The following is a 14,511-nucleotide window of genomic DNA, read 5'->3' on the forward strand; positions in this document are numbered from 1 at the left end:
TGGCAGGCGAGAGCGGCGAAGTGAGACGGTCCACCGAGTACCCCTCCTCTCCAGGGGACATCCGGGGTTCGGGGTCCCACGGTGCGTGGTACACCCCCAACCCTTACACCCTGCAAATTGATTCAGAGAGATTTGGATGGATTCGGTGATTTGGACATAGATACAGCTTTAATGTTTTTTCTACATCCCTCTCGGTAGCAAGGCTTCTGAACACTGCGGTGATGGGGCGGACGCAGTGTCCCACAGAAGCACTAAGGGGCTCTCCAGCACACTTGGCATCAGACCCAGAATTGGACCACAAGCACTTCTGGTCCACTTCTGGGTCCACTGGGGAGCATGCAGGGCCACCCCCCCCTCCCTTGCCCCACATCCTCCCGGTTCAGTGACTGGTACCTTCTGGGTCTGGGGGGGAGGTATCCAGGGTTCCCCTGTGGCTGACTGCCAGGCCAGGGGGGAAATGGGGGGATGTCCCCAGCATGCTCCCTGGCAGACCCAGAAGTGCCCCGGAAGTACTTCCAGTCCACTTCTGGGTTCACTGCTGAGCATGCTGGAGAGCCCCCCATGCTGCTGTGAAATGCGCCATCCACCCTAACACCACAGCGATCATGAGCAGCTACATTGCCATAGTGGCACACTCCCCCAGTATAGCACACTGCTATGGCGACATAGCGGCAAAATCTAACTGTGCAACATGCTCATGGCACAGTAATTGCCCATACTGTGCCGTGCTTTAGTACTTCTAAAAGGAAGTACTAAAGCATGGCACTGTAGCTACATCGCTGTATGGAGATGTGTAGATGCACCCAATGGCACTTTTACAAATTTGACCCTTTGTCTGAAGACCTGATATCTATTACACAATTGTAAGTGACATTTGAGAAAAGAGTTGCAGAACTGAGTGGAAAATTTACTAGTTTAGGTGCAAAATCTATTGATTTATCAACTTTATTGTGATGATGAAAATATTCATTAATAATACAATAATTGCCAACAATCCTGACTAATGGCCTGAGGGTTTAATACAACAAACTGCCACAGATGGGAGGACTCCAGTGTCTAGGAAGAACCCCATTAATTTTGACAGGGTTCAGCAGAGGCCCAGGGTTTTCCTGGTGCAGAATAGTTTATAGTTACAGAACTACAGGGCCTAGTGCTAACATAGAAAGTCTTTAGCTGAATAGTAAACCTCCTTTGTCTGAACACCACATGGCTACTTTAAAAAGGCATATATTCTACTTGTTATTGGCATCATTAAGCACTAAACACTATTTTCCTTCTAAAGTGGAGTTGGTTATTTATTGCAATGTGTGTTTGTAGGCACTGGATGTGAAAGAAAAGGTGGTTGTGTTTCATTCCACTCCTAACATCAGGTTATATTAGATGCATTTCTGATGTAATGTAACAAGTTAAGAAGGCATTTTATAAATCAAATGTAATGGGAATGTTGCCCTTAAATTGAAATATCACTTCAGAAATGCAGAGCCAGATGCTCAACACGTTTGCCCAGCAACACAAATAAACTGTGAAGCAGCTCTAACATAACAGCTGAAGACTGCATCCCTCATCCACAGTGAGTACGGTCCTCAGCTGGTATTTATTTTATCTCTTTCTCTTTTTCTTTCTCCTTCTTTCTTCCCTTCCCTATGGTTCTTATAGAGCAGAGGCAGACCAGAAGGTTACAAATTGCCCATGTTTAGAAAATCCAGTGGCAACAGCAAGTGCAACAGACGACAGACTGGGTAAAATCACTTGCATATCTCAGATATCATGCCAAATGTGCACAACTCAGTTGCTTAGTCTACTGCTTGCAGCACAGGAACTCATATCATACTTGTGCTGTCCTATCAAAATGACAGGACCATGTTTAAAATGTCTAAGAGACAGATAAGAGATAAATAAATCATGAAAGATATACCAAGCAGATGCTAACAATTTTAAATTTAGAGTAAACTCAATTTTGAATAAGAATAACTTGGTAGAATGTTTATAAAACCTTAAAAGAAAAAATGCTGTGCTAAGCCTCTGTTTAGAAAACCTAGGCATGAGCTTAACTTTAAGCATGAGCTTAAATTCCATTGAGTTCAGTGGAACTTAAGCTCATGCTTGAAGTTTGTGTTTCCTAAATAACTGGATCCGGAATTAACTTTTTTCATTCAAGTAGCATGAAAAATTTGTGGTTAATTTTACTTTTCAAACTATAGCTCAGAACCCAGTTGGACTTCCTTTCCTTATAAAGCCACAATTTTAATGACATTACAGAAGACTGTAGGCATTTCGTAATACTACTTCTGATTTCTTCAGAGAAAGAAGAGCTCATCTGGCTCAGTACCGGAAACTGTGTTAGTTGTTGTTGCTGTCCCTGAAAATAGTACAGTAGAATGCTACTTTGCACAGTGAAAGAATGGAGAATTGACATGAGAAAGCAATTATGTGGGAAACATTGAATCATGAATTCCCAGATGGTATATTTATATTGAGAATAAACTGTATGAGAGCCAAGTTGGAGTTCTGCAAAACTTCCACTATTGTTAAAGAGACATTGTCAGCTAGCTTGAGGCCCTGAATCTAAAAGGGGGTTTAAAATGTAATTTTATGAAATTTATTCTGAAAAAAAATGCCCATGATTTTCTTTTTGTGATGTAAACATCTTTTGAAAATGTGACACACTGAACAGTACAGTAAAATTGTGGTACTGCATATAGAATAATAGAAAATGAGGGTTGGAAGGGATCTCAGGAGGTCATCTAGTCCAATCCACTGCTCAAAACAGGACCATCCCTAACTAGATCATCCCAGCCAAGGGTTTTTCTACCCGAATCCTAAAAACCTCCAAGGATGGAAATTCCACAACTCTGGGTACTGCCCAGAAGGAACTGTACTCTATTCCTTCCTTCATCCTCTGTTCCTTCCTTTATCCCCTCAAGGAACATCTTCATTTTTCTTTTATCCACTCCCCTTCTTTTATATGACTCTTTATAAACCTTTACCACCACATCCAATACCTTTGCGTTCTCTTCTATTTAGATTCCTTCTTCAGTTCTCACTGCTTTCAGTTCCTATCTTTTCCTCAGTTTCACCAAAAAATACTTACACCATCCTTCCCTCTTCTCCATCCAAGGTGCCCTGGTCAGAAAGATTTTATCATCCGTTTTCCTTTTGAACCATTCTTAAGTCCATTGCTTTGGACATTTGTATATGTGCTCTGGGATGTGGTGCTGGGCACTTTAATTAACAAGTTGCACTAATTAAAAGCACCGGCATGTCATGTGTATCAGTGTTCCTGCACTGAAAAAATGGCAGCAAGGCACTTTGAATGAAAGCTCAAACGTGTTTTATTTCGGTGCCCCCCTGCCATTTTTCAGCATGGAGATGTATGGGGACACTGATACACATGCCACAGAAGGCTGCTGGAGCGCATCATTTTCTCTGCTCCAGCAGACTCAATTATTTAAGCCTGCTCCGATGCACTGGATTTCCAGATCACTGAAGATGACATCTAAGATTCTTCTTTCCAATCCCTAACCCATTTCATGTTAATACAAAAATCAGTCTTTGACACCTGTCTCCTACTTGGTTCCATCCTCTTAATCACCTTCTCACTGGCCCATACATCCTTTAAACCTCCTTCTTTTTATTATATTACTCAGTACTTTTGATAAGATGTCTAGCTTTGCCTTCCCTCTATCCCCTCTCTTATCCCCTTCCTCAATAATGCATTAGATTCGGACCACATTAGCTCCGATTACCTTTTTGTCAACCTGTTCCCCCCCTGCCTTTGTCCACCTTCTTTTTTCTAAGCTTCATAGCATGCGATTTCTTTCATTTCCCAATTTGGCTCTCTTCTTCCTGGTCCTGCGCTATCCTCAATCCTCCTCCTTCCTGTATCATTCTCACTTCTTTCCCTTCTCTCTCCTCTGTCTCAAAGTCACTTGTTCCATTTAGCTTTCCTTCTCTTCCCTCCTCTGTTGCCTGCTGTATCACCTCACCAGCTGAAATTTCACTCTCTTCCTCTCTAGATTTTCCTTCTTATTGCATCTCCTCCACTGCCATGCATTCCGACTCAGCATCTTCCCCAATTTTCCCTTTCCTGTCTCTGCTGCTCCTCTGTAGATCTAGCTTTATTTGAGAAGGACCATGGGCATCACTGCTGTTCGTGTCCCTCTTCCCTCCAAATAACACACTTCAGTATTTCTTGGCATTCTGCCACCCTGTGCCTTTCCCTTAACATCTCTAGGATATTCTATTCTGGCAGTATGAGGCCAGGTGCCCTTCCTGCCTATACTTACTACAGAGTTTAAGATGTCCAGAATACATTGTAAATCCTTGGTGTGGCCCTACTTTGATTACTAGCCAAGTGAGAGGACCAGGACTTCTCTCCTTCACTTTCATTACCACACATGGTCTCCATGATTCCATCCATATACCCTATTTATCACATATCTTCTCAACATACCTAACTTTTTATGTTAGGTACATAATTCTCCAACCATTTTTCTATTTCCCCCATCTCAGGTATGTCTGTGTACATTCAAATTATTCTTCTTCTTTATCTTGTCTTTTCTCCTGTAATAAAAAATATCCCCTCCAGTTCTTCTCTCACCTGCTGCTGCACACATCTTCCAAAAATCCTCATAAATGTCTCAGCTCCAATATGAAATTTCCCAAGATTTCCAGTTGGGAAAGGTGACCAGGCTACTCAACTGTTCCACTTTAACATTGAAAATTTCAAACAAGATTTTTTTCCTATACATTCATATTTATTCAGTCTGACTTCTGTGTTCCCCCTGCTACTACTGCTCTTATTCTCAAGCATAGATTACCTGCTGCTCTTTCTCGCTTCCTTCCATTTTCTTTCTCCTTGCAGGTTTATTCTTCCCACTAGTCTTACTCTTCCCTTCAGTCACTGTTTCATTTCCTCATTTCTCCCTCATGGCCTCCTCTCTTCCTCTCCTCCTGTTTTTCCTGCTGACTGGACTCTTCCCTCCTTGCTTTCTTCAATAAAGCCTCCTCCAACACTGCTGATCCCACCACAGCTTTCTTTCTTACCTTCTATCATCCCTTCTTCCCTACCTTTGTCTATCCTCCATCAGACTTTGGATCTTTAGGCATCTACACATGTGTTTCAGGATGGATGGAGGGAGGGAGGGATGCTTTAATTAGAGTGGCTCTGAGAGCTTCTCTAATTAAAGCACCCACAGTGGCACATATATTTGGCATTCTGAACTTCAAAATGGTGATGGAGGCACTTTAAGTAAAGCTCATTCAATAAGCTTTAGTTAAAGTGCTCCTGCTGCCATTTCAAAATGTGGGGATGCTCAGTACTCCTGATGTGGAGACTACTGGAGTGTGCTAATTAGCATGCTCCAGCAGACTCACAGCAGACTCCAAGTAATCAAGTCTGCTCCAGTGCATGCTAATTAGCGCATGTCAGAGCAGAGGTCCATGTATAGGTGCCCTTTGCTTCTGCTGTCCAATTCACTTCTCTCTCTTACTCTGCTTTCCCTTCTATAACTATTACTCTTCTCTCCAAGACCACTACCAATGTTGTTTCAGGCTCTGAAAACTCCTCCTGCCCCTTCCTCCCAGTGCTCTTTCAATATTCCCTCAGTGCTTCTGGCATCAATCAAGGCAGTATACTAGGCCTCCAAAATACCACACTACACTTGATCTTAGCCAAAGGCAGCCAAGAAGCTATGCTGCTGATTGGAACCTATCCCAAAGATAGGTTAGTGCAGCCCATCTGAACAAGGTATATGATAGTGCCCATTAAGTGCAATGCTCTTCACTGCCAGCTCTTTTTCTAGAATGTCATGGTGAGCCACTGCACTGAATATGTTTTGACTTCCTCTTTACTGCCACAGCTTCACTGTGCCTCTCTTCCATCTTTCCCATTTCTAGTGAGTCCTCTTTCTTCACCAGCCTTAAATGCCTGGCAAAGATCATGAAATGGGGCCCTAAATGGTTCACCCAGGACCTCTCTGTCACCCCCTCTCTCAGCTTGACACACATGATCAGTGTGACCCTACCCTCCATGAGGTGAAGCTGGACCAGGTTGCCCTGCACCTCATCTGCAGATACATTTCTGGAGGATCCCAGGACACATGACAAGAACACTCAGCTCCAAGCATGAGTGTGGGGGTAGGCGGGTGCTAATTAATACATGGGTACTTTGTGGTGGGTACTTGGAGTACACATACATACTGAGCAGTGCTGAATTGTGGGGTCACCGTGGCTTGAAATGCTGTTGTCTCTGGTGGGGCTCAGCCCAACAAACTACAAAGTAAATCACAAACTTTTGGCTTTGGATTAATATCATGCATGGTTTTTGCTACATATAAATACGTACCAAACTGCTCAAAAGCGTGTTTATGGAGTTCCCGTGGTACAACTTGCAGCAATTTCTAAAAAAAAAAGGTAACCTGCACCAATTCTGAATGAGCTAAATGTATGGGCACTATATGCAAGTTGCTATAGCCATGTTTAATTTCAAGGGTTTTGTTTTCAAATTTGTACCTCACTTCCATGTGTTTAGGAAGAACAGGGTCTGACAGTAAGGAGAGGGGAAGTGGCTGCCAAGGGAAAAAGTTAGGGGGAAGTACAGAGCAAAGGGGCTAGTTGACCCACAGATTTATTTTCCTTGCTGTAGCAATGGGAAAGGGGTGGGGGTCATCTTATAATCAGGATTGTCTTCTATTTGAGTAAATATGGTATTTTAGCTGAAGTGCTTTTCCTGTCTCTGGTGAGATTTAGTAGTAAAAAGGAAAATGCAGTGCACTAGAAATTAATAATAAATGTGCTGTGAAACAAGCTGAGCTTTTACTCCAAAGTATAACCACCTTTAAAGTGTATTAGGGAACAGTAAGGCTTGTAAAAATAATGTTACAGACTTTCCCCTCTCATAAAAGTAGCTTAGGTCACTGAAATAAAAGCAAGTTAACCAAACAGAAACTAATTTGAAAAATAACAAAAATTAGTATGAGGTCTCCTTATTCCTTTCTGTTTTTAAAGGTATGCTGTAAGTTGCATTGTAACATCAGAATAGCTATTTCTACCCTGTGACAAATGTAACCATGATATAGTGGTAAGTATGACCAGACTTGATTTCAGGGGGCATCTCTACTGGGCATTAATCTGCTTTACCCATATGCTCTAATTTACATACTAACTCAGAAGTTGTACAAGGGCATTAAAAAACTGACTACCAGCAACTTACCAGAAACAGGTTGTAGCTACTCCTTTGTCTAATTTGGCATTCAAAATAGAACCAAATAGGACTCTGTTATAACAAATAAGAGGAGTACGGGTATGAAGAACTACAAGGAGTCTAACTTATCTCATGCATCAGTTCTAAATTTCCCCAGAGCCCTACATGTAGACAGCTGTGCTACAATTATATAATGGATACAGTGAGAGAGAAGTGCTCCTGTCATTTCAGGAGAGTACTCATCTCAAGATACAAGAGATGGCCTGAGGTGGCACTTATTAACAGCATGGAATACATAATGAAATGAAACAGTTGATCATTTATCAGTATATCTATGTACACTTTTATTTCATATAAGGAAATGTTATAGTTACAGGATGTTATATGTAGAGATGAGCCCAGCTATTTTGGAAAAGCTTCAAGGGTCACATGGCTGATACACCTGGGCACCTATTCATATCAGAATATTTTCTGGTATAACAATCTCACATGCTCATGCTGACAACCAAAATATGTGAGTGAGTGGATGGCATTCAAATTCATAATTCAAAACTTATGGCTCAGGGCCAGGCCAGTTCAGGTCTCATCACCATTCGGCATAAAGGATAAACAAACCACAAACACCTGAAAGTGAGAAGAACTAAAATGAGCACAACACTGCTTTCTTGTTCTGGTTCTGCTGGGTAAGTTCCCAAGCCATTCTAAATCAGACAACTAGCATATGGCATGTCTAGCAGATCTGTGGTAGTTTACACAGAGCTTAACATACCTGACTGTTACACACATCGATTGGTATTTGTTGGGTAGACAGATTCTAGCCACAGTTGTAGAGTTCTCAGCTAGAGTGATATAATGGACAGCAAAAGAGGACTGATCATGTCAGCTAGCACAGAGGTACAGGAACCATGATCTATACCCTGAGGATTTTACTAAGGGAAAACCACACTGAATTCAACCAACTGCTTGTATGGATAAAACCCAGTTTAGGACCTTGGATATGTAGTTCAGTAAGAATATTTTAGGGAGTGATGAGGAAGAAAAGCATGACAGCAAAAAGGGAATTTAAAAAAATGCAAAGACGCTGCAATGAATTGAAAGAAAATGCAATACGAAGGTATACTACCTGCATGATTTGCTAATATAATTTATAGGAATGAACTTGCTTTTTGGATATTGAACCTGAGCCTTCTCTCACTGAAATTAATAGATGCTTGCCAAAAACATCAATAAACGCAAGCCCTTTACAAATCGGACAGTTAACTACCTATGGAAGCTGATGCCTATTTTTAACCCAGTTATTTTTCCCAATAGATCATCATTATCATTTGTCATCATTTCATCCCATTTGACTTTGTGCCCTAGGCTAGGTACAGATGTTACACTTAATGTGCTTTAAGAATGCAGAAAACAGTTTACAGCCATAACAGTACAGATGTTCATGGCAGATCCCATGTTAACTTAACCCTGGATGGACATGTATTAACCTAAAACACTCTCTGTTAGAGCACTTTATTGAATGTCTGTGCCAGATCCCATCGGGGATTAATTTAGAGTGTAATTGCTGCCATCCCAGGTGGCAGCATAGGGCTGCTCTAGCCTCAGGCAGGACAAATTTGCTCTGCCCGAGTGCCGGGTTGGCCCCACTGCCTCAGATCAGTGACAGCCTCTAATCCCAGCCCCCTGCACAACCTGGCGGGAGAAGTGGGAGAAGTGGGGTTTCTGTCCTCCATCTTGGGAGGGGGAAAGACATCTTCTGGCCGCTTAAGCAAGCTGAGCACCTCCAGAATCCTCTGGATGTTGCTGTGGGTAACTTATTTGAATGGTAGCCAGTAACTTTGACCTAAGTGTTCTGGGCATGTTCCTAAAGGGCCAACAAGCCCCTTATACTGTTTTGCTCAAGGCTGTTTTCTTTCAAACTTCCTTTTATTTTATTCCTTCCCTATGCCCTCCCTCTCCCAATCAACAAAGCTATCTATCATAGCAAGCCTGGCAGTAAATGTTTGAAAGGGATTGGGCAAGTCTTTTTACTCCCTTTGCTTGGCTGACTAAGAGAGGCTACTTTCTATGCTTCAGGCTAAAGGAAGCACCCCAAGATTTCACGGTTGGTTAAGTACCCTCAAGGTCTACAAGGCTTGTGTACCCCAGAGGGCAGAGAGCCCAGATAAAGACCAGATCCTGGGTGATGGCAGCAGTCATCCCAGGCTTGTGGGTGTGCTCCAGGAAGGGGGTTGGCCAAATGTAGGTGCACCCGGGGGAGGCACTCAAGGCTTGGTTTTTTGGTTAGTGAAGCAGGTGGCTCAGAGCAGGAGCGTCCCCTAATGGCCTGCCACAGAGCCCCCCCAACATTGTGAGGACCCAGCCTGCCCCCACAAAGACCATGACTACAAAAACTGGGGGGGGCTTATAGTGGGGGGATCCCTTTCCCCCCATCCCAGACTCTTGAAAGTGGCAGCCACTAAGGGGCAGCCCAGCCTGGCATTTCCCTGCACCAGGAACTAGGGCAGGGGGAGGGAGCCCCCTTGCCACAGGGATCCAGACTGGCCCCCTCAATGACCCTGTTTAGAAAGCTATGGGGGCCCCTTGCAGTTGCCAGCTGGCAGAGAGCAGGGTTGGAAGATCTGCTCTGGCAGCCTCCTGGAAGGCATGTGGGAGTGCCCCCCTGCTTGCTAGCCTTGGCCAGTGAAGATGGGCACCGAGAAACAAGCCCCGTCCCACCAAACAATGCACATCGTTTGATTGGAACGTACTCTAACTTATAGCACTTTAAGTTGAGTGCAATAGTTAGAGCGCTTACCTTCAGGGGCATTGCAAACATCTGTACATAGTCCTAGTACCTAAATTTTAGAGATGGAGGTAGTTAGCCATGTTAGTTTGAAGTCAGTCAGAAGGCAAGGTGCATATTTATGTTGCCTTCTAAATTTTATAGGTCATTTGAAAATTGAAGTTTTCCCTCTGGTCTTGGTGACTGTAGCTAATTTGGTGTCATATACAAATTTCAACTTACAACTGTTCTCCCTCATTTCCAGAATCTATTAAATAACTGATCCTATTGTGGACACTCTGCAGTTATATCTTTTTCATGGTGGAAATTTCCAATTTTTTAGCCTTCTTTTCTAAAGCAATTTCTAATTTATGACAGATTATTACTTCTCATCCTTTACCTATATAGTTTTCTTAGTAATCTCTTTGGAGATGGCTTTAAAAGCATTGAAAATATAAATAAATTAAATGTACCAATTCTTTACTGTGTTGACTGAAACAATGAATTCTAGTAAACTCAAGAAATAAATCTTTCTGTTATGGCAGCTGTTCTGGTGTGTCCCTTTTACATCATGTTTCTCAAGGTGTTTTTTAAATGTATTTCTAATTGTTTCTGCCAATTTGCCTGCCACTGAAATAAAGCTCATTGATCTTCAGTTCCTAAAACAAACTCTTGTGGCTTTTTCAGCAAAAACATGTAATGTACATTAGCTAAATTGGGATAAATTCAGATGACAGAGCAGTTTATTTAACAACAGAAAACAATCTGTGTTAAACCAGTGCTAACGTAACTCAGATACAACTATGAATATTGATTGCATAATGCAGGGACGGCAGACTGGGGAGGGAACAGGCAGCAGAAATAACAGAGACCTGTGATTAAAGCAGCAGATCAAAGCAGCAAGCAAAGAGGAGGAAGCAGAAACCAGAACAGTAGATTGGGCAGAGAATGGGATTGGAGAGGTGATAGGGGCAAGCATGGGGCTAATCTGTGATACACTTACCAAACTGACTCTCACTGGTACAATGGTAGGGCAGATGCCAGACTAAAATAGTTATAATATTGGAATGTAAGAATGTTAATGGCAACTTGATACTTATCTAGATTAATTTTTAAGATTAAAACAAAGGGGCACAAACTGCTCTGAATTATGTCCCCCATGGAGTAATGTACTTGATAATCAAAGGATTTGCCATTTATATTAAGACCTCTTTAGAAATATATTGCATATATTTCAATATAATTTTTAATTGGGATTTATGAAATGGATACATTTTTTACAAGTGCTTAAAGGAATATCACAGACTGAGAAATTTTAGCTCAGGGTGTTGCAAGATGCTGGTTCCTGCTCAATGGAGCACTGGACTAGGATTCACAAAACCCAGGTTGTCTTCTTGACTCTGCTGACAACCTACTGGATGACCTACTGCAAGACACTTTATCTACTTATGCCCAAATTTACCCACATCTAAAATGGGAATAATGGTTAATAATCAAGAAGTTTCATCTGAGTATTATTGGCTCATGTAAACAATGATCTATTAAGGAACAGCAGCCTTTGATAGAAAATATGCATTTGAAGGATACTCTCAAAGCATCTAAAATGCATGAAAAAATCTATTGACATAATTCAACATAGAAGACATTTATGTCTGTGTCAAGTGAGATTTTTCTCTGACGTATATTAAACTAAATCATTACTCTAGTCAGGGGGACTTAGGTCTATGGCACAAATCCCAAAAGGAATGTAGAGGCCTATGATTATGGCAGAATTAAAAACACAAGACAATAAGAACGATGTATAGACTGAAAGTTACTGTAAATATCAGAAATGCAAATCAATAGAAGTCATTGTCAGATTTGAGTCTAGACTCTGATTAACACTACTGTATTTATTTGAATCCAAGACGAGGTTTCCCCCCTCAGTCTTGTCTTGGATTTGAGTATAAGGCTGGGGCAGTTGGCTGCTCAGGTTGGAAGGCAGAAGCTGGAACTGAACCACTGCCTGCCCTGGGTGGGAATAACTTATTTGGCAGGGGAGGGGGCAGACAGCTGTGAAGAATGCAAGGGAGACCCTGGTGGGGGGGAAACAGGAAAACCTTCAGTCTGTCTCCCTACCTCCCCTCCCCTCCCCTCCCCTCCCCTGAGCCTGTGCCAGTGCCAGCTCTCCCCCCAGCTATTGCCCCCTCCTTACCTTCTGCTCCAGCCCTGATCCCTCAAGTCCTGAACCAGCTCTGCCAGGAGCAGCGGCTTCTTCTCCTTGGCTGGGCGAGGCTGGAGCCATGCTGTTGTTGAGTGTCCCAGAGGAGCAGAGCTGCAGCAGAAGGCAAAAGCAGAGAGTGGTGTGACAGGATGCAGTGAGAAGGAGGGGTTGGAGATACCAGGCCAGACTGGGCTGATGCTGGGTTGGAGCCACACTGCTGTTAACTGCCCTGAAGGAGCAGAGTGGCCCCAGAAGGTAAAGGGACATGGCCAGAGAGTGGTGGGGCAAGCATAGGCACACAGTGCAAGAATGGGGGAGGGGGGACAACATGCAGGGGGGGAGTATGGAGTGGGGGAGAATGGGAATGGGGTGGAGGCATAGGCACAGGGAGCAAGAGGCAGGTGCTGGCACCAAGGAGCAGGTCCCAGGGTAATATATGTGGGGACAGGCAGCAGAGGGGCAGGCATGGGGGTTGGGACAAGAGGCAAGGGAAGGAGGTCTGGCTCCTCATCCCCTGCTGCTGCTTTCCATTACAGTAGTGGAGGGGACACATTTAAGATGACCTTCCACTAATTAGATTCTCTACATGCAAAATTATTTTAAAAACTATAATTTTCCATGTATAGAATCTAATTATTGGGGGTGTCATCTTAAATTTGAAGTTGTTTTGGATTTGGATAAATACAAGTTTGCAAAATCAGAAGACAGGGCTATCATAATGGATGCATCTATGAACTTAAAGAAGTAGGCATCTACTTTTTATTTAAAAGAAAAAAAACCCCAAATGCTGTTACCACTCCAGAAGATAACAAAAAGACTCTTGTGATACTTAAGGATGAAAGCAAGAGCCTATGTAAGCTGGCAATATAACAAAAAAAAATTGTAGTACATTTAGTAAACAGAAATTGTACCTTCTATTGTGCCTAATGTATCTTTTGACACATGGCCAAGTTGATTGTGTCTGAATGGGGAAAAAAATAAAGAATTTGCTCAAGAAGCTGAAATATGCATTAAAAAAAATAGAAAGGCTGTGGTGTCACCCTAACTGCTACATATATTGTGCCTATTCCAGAATAAGACAAACAGCTTTTTCCAGCATAACTGTCAGCAGGGAAGAAATAGGAATAGTACTAGATTAAATACAGAATACAAAAGAGCATAGAGAATTGGAGTATGTGCAAAAAGAAATGTAAAAACCTAAATGATGAACACGCTGAATTGCAACCCATTCCACATAGTGGAGTTATAAGTTCTCACATGGAAGGGAACTTTTGTGAGGAAGTTTCATGAGTTGTGTTGGCATCGGCATGATTCAGAGTTGACAAAGAATAGTTTACTGAATTATTTGAACATGACATCAGCATATGGTTTTTTGTTTTTTTTTCAAGTGATGTAGAAAAAAGCAGCATCTGTTTTTGCTGGAAGCTTCAACACACTTAGGTTTGTTTCCTTTTGTGTGTGCTCTTCTCACAGAATAACTTAACTAGTATCAGTGCAGAAGTCACAGTGCTAGTAGCTACAGTACAGCTGTTTAGGTGAATCCTGAGGAGGAATAGTTGGAAGAGTTTGGCTTATTGGCGTAAGCATGACCTAAGTTGAAGTTCAGTAGTTGAGCCTCCTATTTGTTGCTTTGCAAAGGAGCTTTGTAAAAAAAGCAGAAGTTTGCTAAAAACGAATGGTGGCTTCAGAACAGATTCTTGAGATGGGCTTTCAGGATAAAGGAAGATGCAATGACCAGGACCAGCCTTACAAAACCCAAGACAGAAAGCCCCATTCTTGCACTGTGGATATGAGAAATAATAACTTTTGTAAGTGTATTGTATACACATAAAAGTAGCATAGCAAATTGCAAGGCCAGGACGACAGGATCATGAATTTAGGATGCTGCCTTTCCTGGGCTAGTTAACCCAATCTCTGTGCTCCAGCACACCTATGCTCACGTAACAAGGCATAACTGGCCAATACTTCACCCTGGGTGGCAGTGATAGGTAGTGTAGGCTAGAGGTTCAATGCTGCCATACAAGATGTCACTATCTCCTGCACTGTGCACTACCACCTCTGTCCTCTCCCCACTGCTGGAGACGGAGCTGGAGCTGGAGCCAGACCAGTGAAGGTGCAAGGGGAGTAAGAACAGGAGACAAGAGGGATCCTGCTCCTGATGTGTTCCCCTGTCAGGGCTTTTATCCTGCTTGCTCACTGGTCATTATGCTAGTGCTCAAGTATCCCATTTCCCATCTAGGCATGCCACAAAACAGGGGGGACAAGGGCTGTTTCCTTGGCATCCTCCAGATATAGCATACTAGTTCCCACTGAACATTTAGGGGTTCCAAAGAAGCTTTGATT

The sequence above is a fragment of the Crocodylus porosus genome, unplaced genomic scaffold, assembly GCF_001723895.1.
Source record: "Crocodylus porosus isolate Cpor-Errol unplaced genomic scaffold, CroPor_comp1, whole genome shotgun sequence".
NCBI classification, from domain to species: Eukaryota; Metazoa; Chordata; order Crocodylia; family Crocodylidae; genus Crocodylus; species Crocodylus porosus.